A 16,633-nucleotide genomic window follows, 5' to 3' on the forward strand; every position below is an offset into this window, starting at 1 on the left:
CCCCTCCAAGGTATGCAAAGTGCCTCCACCCTGACCTGCTGTCAACCCAGGGAACATTTCTATTTCTCAGACTCACTTAGAATGCAAACTACTGTTTTCCTGGTAGTTCTCACAGCTCTGCTTCCTTTGAGGTACAGATGTGTAGCCACAGAACCCAATCAGATAACGCCTATTTACATATTTATAAAGTCTCCTGTAAAATCTCCTATCAATTGTTGCTGCTATATATAGGCCTTTCAAAGTATCTTGTGGGCCCGGCGCTCGACTGCACTGCTCCCTTCAGGAATCCTGATATATCGCATAATGTGATTTCAATGTAAATGGGGCCCATCACACAATCACACCACTTCACAAACTCTTTTCTGCTGGGGTAGCTTAAATCTAAACACACTCAAGCGGCTTGCCACACTGGAGCAAGATTTCTTCCACATTTAAAAAAAATTTTTTTTCAAAAAAAAAAAAAAATCCCAAACCCCAACACAACAATGCCAGGGAAAAAAAATCTGAACGTTTTCTGCAGAAAGATGGGCCGTCTCCAAATCCTTGTGCCCTATCAGACAAATTAAAGTAAATCAAGCATGAAATGAAGCCGAAGAGCCCCGAGATAAGGCTCCTTTAAGTCGTTTACAGATTAGGATAGAGAGAGGTGCATCTGGTCTCTGGCAGCGAAGGAGGCCAGTTTCTCAGCTCACAATAGCAGCCTGTGTATAGGATTACCTTACCTTGTCACTGACAAGGGAGGAGGCGCCTGTAAGATGTCTCTAACTAACTTCCTAAGGTCCCTGGTTAAGTTCTCTTATTAAAGTATTAACTGTTACAATGAGAGAAGAAATACATTTTGATAAAACTAAACCAAACCAAAAAAAAAAAAATCCCACAGACTGATTTATGAACTGGTCAGAAGCTGATAAACTGGAAGGGTGGGAGTGGGGGTCGACTACCCACAGATGAGCCTCTTCTCTTATCAGTCAGGATTCTGCTGCTAGAGACAGAAAGCTGATTAAGTTTCCAACAGGAATTAGTGACGTGGCCAGGAAACTGTGTGTTACTGGTTGGACTGGTGCTCTAGCGGCTGCCAAAAGGATCTCTCGTGTTATCTGATGTGATGTCGCTGTCGTAAACAGAGAAGTATTCTCCAAGAGAAACTGGGGATGCTCTCTGAAAACGCTACGTGATCAACGGTTAAACTACGATATTAGGTGGGTGTTAAGATTTTCTTGGAAGCATCTGGAATTCTGCAGCTTCTCAGTTCCTTGGCACTCTGAGCAGCCTGGAAACTCCCCCCTCTTTCCTTCCTTGACAAATAACTTTTTCTTCTCCAATAAATGTTATTTATACCTTGTTTCAATCTAAGGAAATCCTTAATTTTCCACCACCACCACCAGAAAGAGACTGCAATCAACCCAACCTACTCATCAGTTCCAATTACTCTCAAGAACACATTCTAATTCAGTTTTATGATTAGAGTGGTGATGATGGGAGCGGGTGGGCGGGGTGACTGTTTTCTCCTCTCAATCAGAAGTCAACTCGTTTCCCCAGAACCAAACAAGACGTGTTGTTAGCTGGACCATCATGGTACTCTGCGGCCAAACCAACTGAGAATGAAATGGAGTCTTATTTCAGGGCATTTCATATTTTACTCTCTATTCAAATAGAAGCTATTTTATTGTGCCCAAGGGTATGTAACACTTGTATCGCTGCACTTCACAGTTTGCATTATGCTGTCACTTTTCTTGTCACATTTGAACTTCACATGCACCATTTTGAGATAGGCAGTATTACCACAAAATTGTGATCAGTAAACTGAAGTTCAGCTGGATTAAATAACTTGTCCAAAATCACCAGGCTGGTTAGATGCAAAGTCTGAACTTGTAACCAATGCCCATATTCCTTCTCAATATGTGATATTGCTGAAATAATCCCCGTGTCCTGGGTTAAAAGGACTCAGGAGGAAGTTCCCAGGTGGTTTCACAATAGACACAGGCAGTCGTCCCCAGTCTGAGATCACTTACAGTCAACGATTTGTGTGGGCCGGAGCATTTCAGAGACACACGATACATTTCAAGACATGAATAAATGTGGTATATACTAATTCAAATAGATATATTTTTCTCTTAGGTAGCTCTAATCAGGAGCTCTTAGGTTAAAAAGTATAAAATCATCTTATTAATACTAATAATAACAAAATATTTGCTTGAATGAAGTTTAAACTTGGCCCTGGTCTGACACACATGGATTCTCTCTGCTCTCATCTCTCTCAACCTTTCTAAAATTATCTCTTACTATATACCTCTTAAAGGAATCCACTTCAACCATACTAATATATATGTTTTCATGTTTTCTTTAGGATCTATGTTGAAATGTTTATGTAAAAATAATAAAATGAACTTTTTACTGGTAATGTTTATTATAAGTAATAAAATACAATGTGTACAATTTTATTTAATGGTATTTCTCAAAGTTCCATCCTGACGGCAACAGACTACAGTACCAAATAGTCCCAAGGCAAGAAATATTTGAGAGAGATTCAGGAGCTGGAAGACAAAAAGTTTAAAATATAAAGTCGTTTTCCTTTTTAATACTACATTTAATTTTTCTTAAAATCTGAATTAGAAGTTTCTGCTTTCTAATGGAGAAAATGCAGTGTCAATTGTTATAAAATACTTGGAAAATCAACGCTAATAATAAGCTCTGTGTGCGTCTATGTGAGTGTAGGTGAAAACCTGATGAAAGTTGCATGTTCAAAACATTTATGAATATGTCTGTAATTATTTTCAGTGGAGTGGGTTGAGGATAATCCTTCTCTCAGCACAGAATTGATATATTTACCAATCTGTGACCAAATGATGATATCTAACAAGTGCTCTGCTTGCTGCTCCAAAATAATAAACTATCTTAAATTATGCCAAAAAAGATAAGAGACATGCTTTATTTTGCCGTTTACTAACACTGTGAGGAGGTGACATTTATTCATGATATTTACAGTGCTTCTTTACATTTGACTTTAGGGAAGACACTTTTTTTTTTTCGCTTCTTCATTGTGTGTGATTTGGAAACAGATTTATTTGTGTTTTAAAAAATATCACTCAGTTAAAGGAAGAGTTACAATATGTTCTTCCTCAATAACATATTTCTGTCCAACACAAGCTAAAATATTCTGCATACATTTATGTCATATTTTACTATTATTGGAATTTGAAACTTTAAAATTTCTTTATACAACAGACATAAAATAGATTTACGGTATGACATTTTACCGCCTTTTGTATTTAAGTTGGCTATATAGATCTCATTGATCACCACTGATTAATCATTAGATCAGCCACTATCCATTTTCTTGAAGGAGCAGTAATAACATTTGAGGAGTCACAGACACTGGAATCTTTCTTACATGGTTTTTAGTGAAACAAAGTAGCATCTGATCGATTCTAGAAATGGCAAAAGCTAAATATTCTATGTTAATCTTACTGACTCCACTGGGGATTTCATCAGAAAAATAAAAGTATGTTTAGACATCGCTTAATATGCACTTGTTGTTTGGGGCTACTTTCCTCCGCCAGTTAAAGGTCTTCTCAGGCAAACATTATTTAGAATTTTTAATCTGTCTATATGGTAAAAGAATGGAGAAATACATTAAATTGGCCTACATTATGTATTAGCCCTCTGTGTGTTTCACTAGACCCCAAACAATCTGGCGGAAAGCAACAGTTCTTAAACATTCTGTTCTTGGTATTTGTTCATACTAACAAAGTGCTGCTACTAGTAACAGCAGTAGCAGTAGTTACTAGTTACAGAGGACCTACTGGGTGTGCAATGAATGAGAGGTCTGCTTGTTCTTAAACAGATGGCATCTTTAATTCTCACTGCCGTCAACTTTGTAGAATAGATACAGTTACTTTCACTTTGCAGCTGAAAAACCTAAGGCTCTGAGAGCTCAGATAGCCGTCAAGAACCAGATCTGTGGGTTTCCAAACCCAAGCACTTGCCATGTGCCTGGCTGTCTAGTGTCACTTGGTACATCCAAACGACCAACACTTTTACACATAGGCAACAGTGTTTACTTTAAAGCAATCACTAGTAATCATTTATTAGTATAGATAATTTTTTTCTTTTTGAAAGTTTATAAATTCCCCATTAAGAAAATACCAGTATTCTGATAATAATTTATGAGAAACATTAACTAGATACTATAGATTTGTGCCCTTTTTCTCTTCCTTAGGAACTAAGTTTGATAAAGATAGAGATTCAACAAGATGTGTTAAAGTAAGCACTGGAAAGATCTATTTCCAGTTAGAAATCATTATAATACAGTGTCAGAACAAGGTTGCCATATGCCAGTTCACATTCTAAATCCATGCATTGATCCTAAAGAAGTCGCTAACTTTGCATTGTCACAACATCCCTATCTGCACATGTTGTATCAATGTCTGCTTAACTTACAGTGTTGTGACTCAGGCCAGGAACTGAAAACATACCATGGAAGTCAGAGTAAAAAGCACTATGGCCCTGTTTTGGTTAATCATGTCTGACTGAAGAAAGCACTTGATGTCATGATGCCATCACTTCTGTGATTTCTTTGAAGAGCTTCTTAAATTTGGGAAAAGTAATTTTTCTACACATCACTAGGAAATTGCAAATTATGTGAGGGAAATGGAGCCGAAGTGTGTCATACTTGTTAACAGTGACGGCAGTATCTGTCTCCAAACGTCTTCCATTTCTCCTCTGCTCTTACTACCACTTATCAACCCGCAGTCAACCATATTCACTGAGCAATCTTGTGTTCCCCTAGACTAAATAAAGACGAGATGATAATATCCTCTTCTGTCTTCCTGTATGCAATTAAGAGGGATGAAATGGGCAGTGCTCTTGGCAGGAACTCTCAGGGAGTTATGGAAGAAAAATGTTTCAGAACCACTCCCTTGGATTTAATCCTAGGGGAGTTATCTCGAAGAAAGCCCTGCTGGTTATTTCTTGAGAATCCACAGAATACAAATGTTGTTAAAATAAGGGCAGCTCTAATCAACTATCTGCAGGGGAATGTTATTCATAAAATCACAGGGTCCAAATGGTGCCACAAAACAGGATGAATGCCCAGCACTGCAGTGACTTAGTAAGCCTCGAAATTCATCGACTGCGAACCAAGGAGTCAGGTTAACCACTGAACCACTTAAAAGCCATTGTCTTCTAGGTCAACATTAACGTAGGTTCTGATAAAAACATGTTTCCCTCCCCTGCCACATACCTTTTTTACTCAAATAGCTTTAAACGAGGCCTTATAAAATGCAGATAAATAATACCTTCCTTAGAGAGTGCCTGTCACAATTCAGTGGAAAGTGTGTGCTAATAAACATTCATTTTTATTATTTCCGCTCTACAAATAAATTTGAGAATGCTTAGTTTTCACGGCATTCTCCTGCTAATTCATTAAAAACACTATCACATGACCCTGCTCCCTGATATCTAAGTGTGGCTGGCTCACTCATATTTTGGAGCCAGTTCCCAACGTGAAGAGCCAGCCCAGTCTTTTTTTCCCCCTATCTTTTATCTGTTTCATTCCCATGACCTTTATCTTGTTTTTTTCCATAGACTATTTTCACAAAATATCAAAATTGTTTAGAAATTTTTTTCTTATCCACAGAGTCACTAACAACTTTTTTTTTTTTAACTGCTCACCATCATATGATCTGTAAACTAAATGTTCTCAAATCTATGATCACGATAAAGGTGCTCTATTCAGTTATTTCTGGGTCATTTTGATATCAACATTGCTTCCTGCTTACATATAAAAGCCCTCCTCTACTCTTACTCTCTTCAAGTTGCTTCCTTTGAGTATGGTTTCTACTGAGTTTAAGAAGATAATTTATTCTCAGGATACTTGAGGTTACCTGACACCACCACTCACACCTCTCGGAACAAGAGTTACGACTGAATAGTAATTAGCAAAATCGATAGCTTTGTTTGCATGTTATTCAATCCCTGGACTATCACCTTTTAGATGCACTCATCAGACACAAGATGCTGATGAAGCTGGTCTCTCTTTGTTATAAAAGGGATCTGGCTTAATGTGCCTCTGTGCCAGTCTAATTCCATCTTCATCAAAGGCAACATGACTGGTCTTATTAAATAGATACCAACCTGCTTGTATGCCAATCTAAAGAGTCCCTTTGGATGATGACTAGTAGCTGATAATCAACCATGGAGTATGAATCCACAGACAACTGTGCACTCAACTAGCCAAAGTATGGTCTAGACCGTATCTCCCTTGCTTGTTGATGAGAATGTCATGTGGAGAGGAATCAAAAGCGTTACTGAAGTCCGGGTAGATTACATCTATTACTTTGCCCTTATCTACATGGCCTGTCACTCTATCATAGAAGGAAATTAAATTGGCCTGGCACAATTTGCTCTTCACAAAACCATGTTGGTTGCTACCCACTAACTTTTGCTCTTCTAGATGATTGTAAATTGATTGTTTGATGATTTGTTCTCGTATCTGCCTTGGTATCAAAGTTAAGCTGACTGGTCTATAATTACCAGGATCATTTTTTTCCCTCTTCTTTTCTTTTCTAAAGATGGTCACTACTTTTTCCATAAATGGCAACTTGTTTTCTGCCCATTTCATGTTCTCCCACATATTAATTAGTAATGTGTCAGTTTCAACGCATCAGTATCTTTAGCATATATAGCTTCAATTCCTGCATTTTATGTCTATTTGTTTAAAGTTTATACTCTTTTCTAATCCAACCCCATTTTCCATGCTTTCAAATGGGTATAATTAACTCTATCATATTATAAACTAAACATTTCTTGAGTAATCAAAGTACTACTTAAAGAAAGCTTGTCCTTAAAAAGGTTTTCTAAATCATCCTTTCTTCCCTGATATATCATTTACGCTCTTTTGGGGAGCTATCTTACTTTAAAGTTGAACATTTAATTTGCATATCCTTTTACTGCCCATATACATTTTTATCCAAGTGTTTATTTTATGTCATTTTTTCCATTCTTATTGTGTAAAAATGCATATTTTATATACAATAAACCTTGATGCATAATGACATAATGGTAATTTTAACCAGGAAACAAGTAACAGAAATATATATGGTTCATTTGAATAAAAACATTGTGTTCTTAATCTTACCTGTTTAACATGCTTGCAAATTTCAAAAGGATATAGGAGAAAAGCCTTTTACAATAAAGTTTATGCTGATAAAATGCAAAATTATAATCTGAAGAGAAGTCAATTAAAATATGTATTGCTAATGAAGTTATTATATGAAAAGTAAGATGGTAGCTAGAATTAAAAGTTAAGAAATAGCACATTTAAAAATAGCTATGATGATTCATTCCTAAAGGGGAAACACTGAAAGTCAACAGAACTGGTGGCAAAATTCAGACTCGTTTCAATCTATGTGAAATTAGATGCTGAGTACATCTTGTTTATTCTCACTAAGGAAAACACTAGGTTATACCCAGTGAAGTAAAAGATTAGAGGGTAGGAAATAGATTATATTTAAAACAAGAGCAGTTAGAAGAGTTAAAGCAATCAAAATTATTCAAAGCAAAAAACTGTAAAGCTGCAAGTCTCACATCTAAAAAGTCTCAGAAAATAAGCAGAACCTCCAGAAATGTAAGTAACTAGACTCTACTACCTCAAAGAGATACAAAGATGAACTCAAGATGGATATATGTATATGGTTACTAATATTTAGCTATATGAATCAAGTTCTTTAGTATAATATTGTGCTAAGTGATTTGATTTCTTTGACTCTTGTCCTAACACTGTTTATCTTGCTACCCACTTTTTTACAAAGATCATTATATAGACTACATCATAATTTAATAAAAGATTTTTTTAACAAAGCTGGTCTAAACCATGTTACTGCTGAAAATGTACAGCTCAGTTATCAACACTTAGTGAAAAGTAAATTCATGTTTGTTTGAATTCCTCAACCAAATAATTGCCCTTACCAGAACAGCTTTGGAAGGAAACAAGAAAATTCTAAGGGTTGGACATTACAAGTCAAAACTGTTATGCAGTGACAACTGTCTTTACAAGTCCACACTTAATCATCTGTATCAATGAATCACTTTCTATTAAATTTTTGTAAATTTTTTTCTGGAAACAACCATTCTAGAAGTAAATAGATGCTAAACAAATTTAGATTAAATTTTTAACTTTTAAAAAAATTTCAGCAGCCTTCATAGTTTTTAACAAGTATCACTTACCTACACATTCATCTTAGCTTTCGTTTGTATCAAGATTCTCTAAATTAGAATTCTAATGACTATTTTAGCTGAAGCACATGCAGCAAATAGTCTTTTATTTATGCTAACATTTCATGGGATTTTGTAAGACAAAAAAAATATTTTCTAAACAACCCATAAGTTTATGTTTAGACAGAATTTTGTGTGATTGTAATATTTTCTCTAATAATATAAAATTAAATATGGTAGCTAATAATTCACGTACTGTCACTTCCTAAAACCTAAACTTCTGTCTCTTTCTTTTTATTATATTCAGGGAAAAGTCAGTATAGTTGGTCAATTTTAATAGCTATCAAAATTCCTCACCCATCACAAATGTTATTGTTCTTGGAAAAAATTATAAAATGCATACGATATGGATTCAGGCCAGAAATGGCACCTCATTTAGTTGTAAATATAAAAATGCCATGCACTCACTTTATTTAGAAATATTCCTTAAGTGTTTGGTTTATACTGACATTCAACCAATCTGTGTTTATTCTCAAATTTGAGCAGGATACTGCCCTATCTTATGTTTAAAAACAGCATTCTATCAATAATTTCTAAAGACATATTCTTCTCATGATGATATTTAGCAAGCTATTTTGCAGGCTAAATAATATGCAGCTTACTAATTCTTAATGATATAAGGGAGAAATGATTAAATTATTGGAACTGTAAACTCACAGTATAACAAAAGTTTTGTTCACCAGTAATATACAGAAAACAGTTTATGAATAATAAAGTTTGGAATTGAAGAGCCTTAGTCAAATCATTGAATGTTTTCTTCTTTGCAATAATGGAGAGAATAGCTGTTTCACCAAAATGCAAAACAAAATGTATCCAAGATTATTTCGTGCCTTGGAATTGCACATAATTACATTTTTTTTAATCCAACTTATATCGTTTCCCTGTAGGAAGTGCTTCATAACCACTCTAAGAAGGCTTGACTCTACTCTAGTAATTGCAAATTCTGTATTTCTAATCACCCCCTAGCGCAAACTTCCCTCCATCCTCACCCCTGTCCCACTAAAAGCCTTTCCTGCTCTTACAATTGCTATTTGCAAAAACTCCTGGGTCCCTTGTGAACCAATTAATTTTGGCTGGAAATATGGCAATTGACAGTGTGGGAAGGGTTAAAATGCGTATGACAGAATAAAGTTTAAGCTTTTAGAATATCTGTGGGGATATGAAAAAGAGAGAGAAAAAGAAGTGTGAAAAGCAGGGACAACTAGGGAATCTGATCTTGGAATCTGTTTGCCTTCCATTAAACCCTTAGCAACCCCGTGTCACCTTCAGATATATTTGACTCCAATTTATCACAATCACTGCTTGAAATTTCACTATGAGTTCACTTCGGTTTACAAGCATCCTCTTTATAAAAGTAAATAGAGTCTTGGAGTATGACCATCAGTCATCCCCACTTTTCCTATGTTTACCTACTAGTATCCAGCAGAGATTCCTGACACTGAAGTCACATTCTCTGAACTGCAGTAGAAAAGAAATCAGGTGACATTTGTGTAGCAGCCAGGTCTTGGGAGCAGGAGAGAAAAAGGACTGCAAGCAGAGAACACCTACAGGGAGAGGTGGGAAGGGCAGACGTGGAGGCAGAGCATGCCAAAACAGACCATGCCTATTTAAAAATTTTCCTGGAATTTGCTCTGTGTTCAGAAATGGAGAAGAATCTCTCTTCCTCACTTCCTAGTCCACATTTCCAATCTTATTACTGACTGCACGGCCCAATGCCTACAAAGATCCTGAAATTGAGTTGCACTCTTATTGTAATTCAGCAACCCTTCCTACGTGTTCATTAGATATTAGTGGGCTGACGTCAATGGCTTCTGTCACTTGCAGATCAAGTCTAATGCTGCTTGCAGAGCATGCAAGGCACTTATTAATTCCCCTGCCCACCTCACCTCTCCAGCTTCATTGCCAGCCCTCCCAATCAAACAGGACTGAACTGCTAAGAGGCTTCCAAAAGTACCCTGCTTTCTCTTAGCATCAAATCTTTGCATATACTCTTCTCTCCTGCTAACTCTTACTCCACTTCCCAGGGATTTCATACTGCTAGGAACAGGTGCTCAGTACATCAAAATGGAAAGAAAGAAGCTTCGAGTTTAACATAGAGAGACAGCTATATAAATAAACTACAAAATATGAATTGTGAAACTGGAAATTGTACAAAGTGTATTGTGTATAAGGTGTTCCTAATTCTTCTCCGGAAAATCTTTTTTGCTCTTCTTAGAGGAAAAAGGAGCACCTGACACTACGCTGGGCATGTCTTAGGTGGCCAATAAACAAATGTCTGATGAGGAAAGTAATAAAAAGAGAGGAAAATAATATAACAGAATCAAGTGAAATTTCCACAAAACCTTTCTTTATGTACAAACAATTTCATTATCACAGACTAGCCTTAAGAGACTGGATACATACTATGTTTAAATATGTAGGTAGATAAAGAACATTTTAAATTATTCTTTTATTTACTTAATTTACTCTCAAATGTAAAGTCTTTGTTATTACTTCGGTATTCCAACATAGATTAGTGAAATGGAGAGTCAGAATTTGCACTCAATTTCCTGGCTATGGCTCTACTCCAGCAGAATTCTTCCCAATGACTGCCCTATCTACTACTGAGCTTCTGCTTTTACAATCTTCCTTCCTGCCTGCCTTCACTCAGGCTACCTAAAAGAGATACAAAGCGCTGTGCAATTCTGAAGTAAAAAGATCAATTTGTGGTACACGTTCGTTTTTTTTTCAGTGTGAACACAGTATGGACAGGAAGCCAGCCCAACTTAAACTTGCTATGCCTTGATAATATTGGCAGAACATTTCAATTTTTTTTTCCTCACCGTGTGTCTGAAACAATAGCTAGATGATATCAAATTCTGATTTAAACTTTTAATTATTTCACTTTTCTCAAGAAGTCCTTTTGCTAACTGTTGACATCATACTTTATCACACATAAAGTTACTCAAGATTAAGTTTCGAGTCAAAATGCTTTAAGAGGCATTTCAAATGAAGTGGGATTGCCAAATATAATGCTTGGCCAATAGATATCACTTTAGCCAAGAGATCAAGTTCAGCATCACCAGTAATAAGATACTAGCGTTGTGAGTCGCCTGACCGCTGCACTGAGAAAGGCACACCATCACTTTCCTAACATGCTTGCCAAAAAATGGATCTCAACCTAATCATGAGAAAGTATTAGACAAACCCACATGTAGAGCCATTCTACAAGATAACTAGGCATTACTTTTCAAAAGTGTCATGAAAAACAAAGAAAGACGCGGAGCTGGCACAGACTGGAGCAAGGAGCTATAAAATCTAAAGATGGAATTGTGGAGCAGACCTTGGAATAAAAAAAGGGTATTCGTGGTTTAAAAAAAAAATCTGTGAAATCTGAATAGAGCATGTAGTTTATTTAATAGCATTGCATCAATGTTAATGTCTTGCTTTTGATAATCCTAATCTGGTTATGTAAGATGGTAACAGTAGAGAAAGCTGGGTTATGTGTGAATGGGAGTGCTCTGGACTGTTTTTGCTTCTCTTCCATAAATCTCAAGTTATTTCAAAAAAAAAAAAAAGCTAAACAAATTAAGCGTTGTGTTCAAAACAAAGGATCTGTGACTAAGAAGTTCAGCAGAATATTATAATTGGTGTCAGCTTTTCAGGTGTGAGAACAACATTAAAGTTAAACCCCCAGCACGGCGGGATCTCAATATCTATTTTCTCTTCTTCCTCAGCAACAAAATCATGAAATATTAACTGAAAACACGGCACCCAGAATAAAAATTGCCTATTTGCAGCTGGTGTGACCACTCATTTTTGTACAGCCATGAGCTAAGAAAGGTTTTTATCCTTTTAAATTGTTAAAAAAAAGAAGAAAAACATTTTATGATATGTGAATATCACATGAAATTCAAAATTCTCTATCAATAAATAAAATTTGAAATTTTGTCAATAAATATTTTGTAGATGCTTTAAAACTTTTATGTAAGTTAAGTATTCACATCATATTCTCCATTTTTTCTCTTGGTCCTCAAAGCCTAAAACACTTACCAAACAAATTTGAACAGAAAATCTCTACAAATTCCTGGCCTAGGCCAGTGGTCTTCAGATGCTGGTCTCCATGAAAGTTGCCTGGAGGGCTTATTAGACCACAGATTGTTTGGTCCTATGCTCATTGTTTTAATTCAGTAGGTCAATGGCAGGACTTGAAAATTTGTACTTCTAACAAGTTCCCAGGTCATGCTGTTGCAGCTGGTCCAGAGACCACATTCTGAAAACCACTGACCTAGATATCTTGTTCAAAGGGCAATGGGAGTGACCAGAGGTACAGAAGGAGCGGGAAGACATTCTAGGCAGAGGGTGTATGGACAGGCCTGGAAGCGAGGAACATGGCACAGTCTTACAGGATGGATTCAAAAGGCTGGAATGACAACGGCCCCTATGAAGGCAAAAGCACTGGGGACAGAGTTAGATTCAAGATGTCATTCAAGGATGACAGCATGATTTTCTGGCTTTGGAAATGGATAAATGGTGGTGTTCTTCACCGAAAAGTATAATGCAAAAAGAATCGCTGATTTGGAAGAAAACTTGCAAAATTTCAGTCTTAGGTGTGTCAAGTTTGAGATGACTGGGGATTACTTTTTTGGCAGCAGTTTAAAGTGGGATCCACGTTAAAGCTATGGATTTGGAAGTTACTGCCCTAGTAATGCCCTAGATATGGGTGACACCACAGAAAGCATGTGGGTAAGTAGAAGCCAAAGTTAAGAAGAAGATCTTAGGAAACACCAATGTTAAGGAGGTCGCAAGTGGATGGAGAAGAGAAGAACAACCAGAACAATGTGAAGATAGTTGCACGAAAGATATAGTTACATGGGAGATCGGATAAGTTAAGGAATAAGTGGCTGTTGGAGCAGCAGGCAAAATAAATTGAAAAATTTGAGAAGTTTGTTACTGTAGCATGGGGGTAAATAAGAAGATATAGAGACATAATTTCTACAAGGTTTGCTGTAAAGGAAAGAGAGACAAAGGATCCTTCTTAGAGGCAACACAAGATATACATCAGAGGACAGACTGGCTGTCTATCTATTGATAGATCAAACTATTGAAGACAGTATTGTTCATGGCTTGCAGGAAAAGGTGATGGTTTGGAATACCACTTTGGGACCAGAGGAGCTAAAGCTGCCAAGGGGAACAGACGACAAGGTGGGAGAATCTAAGAGGCACAGTCTACAATCTGTATGTGTCTGTGACAACCTTGAGATGACATCATCAGGTGATGTCACAGGTGGAGCAAAAGAAGTACTTCTCTTAGCAGGTGCAGTGTGTGTTGTGTTGAATGAGATAAGAAGACTGTCCAAATCTTAAGGTGTAAAGTGTGAAAGAATGGGGACCTCATCATCTTCTTCCCGGGGTTTAATCTGGATATAATTGTCACTTATAAGCACTTGCTTTTCCAAAAAGAGTCTGATCCTCTCCATACCCCACCACCAGAATTTCTAGCACAGACTAGCACTTCCAAGAAACAGACAGTTTTCTTTGTACACAAAGTAGCTGCTAAATTAAATTTGAGGGTGCTGAAACAGAAGCTCAGACTTACATATGAGGGAAACTACTAACTAGAAATCTTAGGATCAATCTATATTCTGTAAGAACAACTTTTAATTTGCAATGAAAATCATTAAGAGAAAATAATTAGATATATAGCATTTCCCAGACATGATATACATAAACAAATTTAACTCGTACCATATAACTTCCTTATAAATGCTGCTTCCACAAGAGGGAACTGATCAAGGTCTCAAGTTAAATCAGAGTCTAAGAAAACTGAGTCAGTTAAAAAATACACAAAAAGTACTACATAATATTAGGAAGCAAATCCATAGGGCATCCCCAACTATTGCAAATGTAGGGCATTAATTACTATATATTTGTATATTGTATTTTACTTTGCAGTGTCATAAATATAGGTTACATTGGAAAACTATGAAATCTGTAAAAATTCTCGTTATATCCACTTACATTAATTTCACAAAGGAATGTTCTCACCTAATCATAATCATTGCTAATCAGCATTGTTAAATGAGGGCTTATCATATGCCAAGAATTTTTATGTGTACTATTATATTTATTACTCCAGAATTCTATTTAAAAAATGCAATTACTGCTTTGAGCTGAACAGAGCTATAAGCAGATAATAAAAATCTCACAATATTTCTTTACTCTGATGGCACTGAAATATTTCTAACCTTTGCTATACTTTACAGACACTTTGTTGGCCATTATCTCTCACACACAAATTCTCCAAAAAGATATACATATTATTATTCTTAATTAAAAAGCAAAACAAATGTGAAAAAATACTACTTTTTTTTTATAAAATAATATATTCCCAGCTTCACATATTTTAGAAAGATCAATACTATTTTTTGCAGTACTAGAGATAATCAGGAATTCTGGCAGCAATTACCTGCAGTGGAGCTTCAGTACAAAGTGTCAAAATCCTTAAGGTTGGAGAAACACACTTGCAATTGACATGTAGCTAATTAGCATATGGAAATTTTATATTTTTTAAAAGCACAAACAATGGATGTATTTGTGGAGTCTAGCGTTTCAAGATGAATTATAATTACCATCTAATGTGGAGCTTACAAGCACACAGTAAAATAGCAAACATACTTGGTTTTCTTTGTTTCAACACACTTTGTTAAATTGATTTATCCCTTCCATAATGGTTACTGTTGGTATGTGCAGGGTTTGAAAGATTGGAGCTACTACAATAATTACTTATAAAGGAGGACTGAGAAGGAGTCTAAAATAATGAGTTGAAGGACATTGCAGTTGAGCTTGAAACACAGAAAGTGTTAGGACTCCTGTTGTATTTCCAACAAATATTTTATTTTAATTAAAACTCAAAGATTCAAGTTCCATATGTTTAAATATGAGTGTCAGTATAAATTCTTTTTACAAAAACATGGATATTTGCATTAAAAACTACAACCACTAACGCATTCAACCAAACAATATTTTTTGCAAGGTAGATAGAAGGAAACAAATCCACCATTCAACCCTGTCCTTCTGGTACTTAGAGTTAAGGGAAAAAATGGAAAATCTTCAAAAATTGTTTGGCTGTAAACAGCCTAATTCCACACATGAAGCATACTGCTATTCTATCTTTCTTTCTTCACCATTAATTACAAACAAATTCATCTCTCTCTTGTGAAGTCTGAAGTTTGTTGTTATTGTTAGATGAGTTGCATTCAAACTCTCCAACAACAACAACAACAAAAAGATGAAGCCAACATTGAAATTCATCTCACAGTCCGGAATTTACTTAACGGCCAGCCTGTGCACTGTGATAAACGGAATGATGATCCGGCAACATGTCTTTATCCATGGTTTGCTTTAATTAATGCCGGCTTGTTTGTTGAAAAGATGATTAATATGCCAATGAAAATTGCATAATTGAATAACACAACACTGGCACAATCAGAAAGACACATGCAGTTTTTTGATTAACATTTATTATTATTATTATTACTATTATGCTTTTTAATGTATTCTTCTCACTATGAAATGATGCAGTTCTTTGACCAAGAGGTGAAAGGAAACAGGACTGAGGGCAGGATACTCCTTGAGCAAGAATAAAATACAATGCGGCTTCATCAGAATGAAAACAGTCTTTGGTGAAAAATGGTCCTTGGAATTTCAAAATACCGGCAAACTCCAATTAAATCTACATGCCAGCCAAATATCAAAGAGTATAATTCTGGTTGACAGAGAAATAAATAAATAAATATTTCTAAAGGCACAAGACACCTGCACAATATTAGGAACAGTCATCTTAGGATTTAGACATATTTGATATAAACAAATAATCTTTTATATATCACTTTATTTCAATATTAAGATTTTGGATAAAGGTAAAAAATACAGTATTTTTCAATCTTAATTTCAAGTCAGTTATATATTAGGCAGTGTTTTTAGTAAGTAATATTAAGAAATGTATTTTGTATATCTCTTCTTACACTAGCTAGCAAATTTTTTTTTCATTTACTCAAGCAAACACTATTTACTCATACATATCTGTGAGCCTGACTCTACTCAATCCCTAAGACTTAAATATAGGTAAGAAACCATGCCTGCCTTCAAATTGCTCATTTTAGAAATATTAAAGTGAAATGCTACAATAAAAATTAGATTCTATTTTCAGAATTAGCTCAATATCACTTGGTTTAATTGCATATTGATAACCAAGTACATAACATATGTGCAAAATATACGTAAGCATGTTTACATCTTTGATGTTTCAGGCAACTACAGCTGCAGTCTGACTGTCACTTCAACAAAAAAAGAGAACGTTATTCTAGGCTACAGATTT

At 35.7% G+C, this 16,633-nt stretch overlaps 1 protein-coding gene across 4 annotated transcripts in view; it reads right to left on the minus strand.

Annotated features, from left to right (window-relative positions):
- Window positions 1-16,633, minus strand: part of ZFPM2 (zinc finger protein, FOG family member 2) — a 428,417-nt gene that overhangs the window by 262,036 nt on the left and 149,748 nt on the right. The gene's annotated exons all lie outside the window — the stretch shown is intronic.

The sequence above is a fragment of the Camelus dromedarius genome, chromosome 20 (assembly GCF_036321535.1).
Source record: "Camelus dromedarius isolate mCamDro1 chromosome 20, mCamDro1.pat, whole genome shotgun sequence".
Taxonomy (NCBI): domain Eukaryota; kingdom Metazoa; phylum Chordata; class Mammalia; order Artiodactyla; family Camelidae; genus Camelus; species Camelus dromedarius.